This window comes from Corvus brachyrhynchos, unplaced genomic scaffold (genome assembly GCF_000691975.1).
Source record: "Corvus brachyrhynchos isolate BGI_N302 unplaced genomic scaffold, ASM69197v1 scaffold369, whole genome shotgun sequence".
NCBI classification, from domain to species: Eukaryota; Metazoa; Chordata; class Aves; order Passeriformes; family Corvidae; genus Corvus; species Corvus brachyrhynchos.
The window spans coordinates 52,157-54,087 of record NW_008246055.1 but is presented as its reverse complement, the minus strand read 5'-3'; positions in this window follow the sequence as shown (position 1 = coordinate 54,087).

Genomic DNA, 1,931 nt, shown 5'->3' with positions numbered 1-1,931 from the left:
GGAGAGAGAGGTGCACACGAAACTGAATCAGAAAGTTCAGTGACTGAGTTACCAAAAGCCACATTGGTCTGGCAGAGGTGAGTTCTCTGCTTATGAGCAGAGGGGATGAAAGAGTTGAATACGTGAAATAATTTATAGGAGGATTAATTCTGTATTTCTTAACCAACTAAGGACCATTGGGAATCAGGGCAGATGAGTTAAAGTAAGCTGTGGAATAAAAATTATCCCAGAAACGTGGGAAGGTGAGAGCAGAAGCAATCCTAGTCCAGCTGTCACGGGTAATAGAGCCGCACGAATCAGGCTCTAAAAGAGTGACTTCCTCCAGATCACTAAAATTGCAGCTTCTCTGATTGCCTTGCTGGCACTGGGATGCTGAGCCCTTCATCCCCAGCCCGTGTTTGTTTTGAATGTGGACAAATGATCCCATTAGGGACAAAGCACATTAGGGAGGCTGGGTGGGAGCAGCACGGTGCTCCCGCTCCTCAGGCGGCTTCCAAAGGTGCTCCGAAGAACAGGGGTGCAGGTCTGTGAGGGACTTCCAAACAGCAGCAAGTGGGATCTTAATTTGGGTGTGGAAACCTGAGGAGCAGAGGGGAAGAATGAGCATAGCAGCATTTGAGGGGAAAGTAATTCCAGTAATTCAACAGAGCAAGAACTGCTCTGATCAAGGTGTCCAGGACGCCAAATTGGGCAGAGGTGGCTGAAACAATGATCTGAGTAAGACAAAATGGAATGCTAAAGTCTCCATTCTGTTGGTGTGGAGCTGCTCTATCTTGTGCGTGTGTCAAACACATACCCAGAGGTATTTCATATTAAATCTGGGCAACTGAGACCACCAGAGAATGTGTACTTGCTCAGAAAATGCAGTAACAGGATGGGTAAAGAAATGCTCAGGGACTCAGAGAGAGGAGCTGGCTTTGCTTTTCTTTTCAGGGATTGATCTCCAAACTTCTCCAGGAGAACAGGAGCTGGGAGAAGCTTTGCACAGGGCCCAGTCAGCACCTTCTCCATCCAGCTCCCCTGGTGCATCATCACTTGTGCCGTGTCTTCTGAAAGATGAGGCCAGACAGAGAGATTTGGAACATTTTTACCCATCTGATCTTCTGTTTCATCGCTGGAAAATGCTTTCACAGATGTCCTGGTTGCCACAGGTCTTTGGTTGGCAGAATTTCACGGGGACATGTGACTTGCATATCAATAATGCTCCCCTTGGCAGGTCCTTCAACTGCTTGCTCTTCCTTTCTCCTCAAAACTCTCCCAGGACTGAGCTGTGGTCTGTGTTTGGTGGCCTGGCCATTTTCTTGGCAGCTGGGAGAGATTTAAACTGCCAGAGGGCAGGGCTGGATGGGATATTGAGAAGGAATTGTTCCCTGGGAGGGTGGGCAGGCCCTGGCACAGGGTGCCCAGAGCAGCTGTGGCTGCCCCTGGATCCCTGGCAGTGTCCAAGGCCAGGCTGGACATTGGGGCTTGGAGCAGCCTGGGACAGTGGAAGGTGTCCCTGCCCATGGCAGGGGGTAGGAAGGAGATGAATTTAAGGTCCCTTCCAGCCCAAAAAATTCCATGATTCTGTGGAGCCACCAGCCTGCAGGACTCTGGCTGCAGACAGAGCTGGTCCTGCTGTTTTCCTGTTGGGATGTTCCCACTGTTTGCACTGAAGAACAGCAGTCATGGGCACACTCCTGCCTTGTGGATCTCACCTGCTTTTTTTGGGAAAGTGCTTTTCACCAGCCCAGTAAATACCCAGACTCCTTTGAAAACTGATCTCCTTCCCCCTGCCTTCCCTGTCCGTGTTTGGATCTCACAGCTCGGTTTTCTAACAAGGGACCAGGCAGGGCTCTCATCTCCCTTGCAAGAAGTGTCCTTGCTGGATCCCAAAGCCACACACAGGGCCCTATTCCATGTGCTGATTCCCAGCCCCTTCCAGGGGCTTG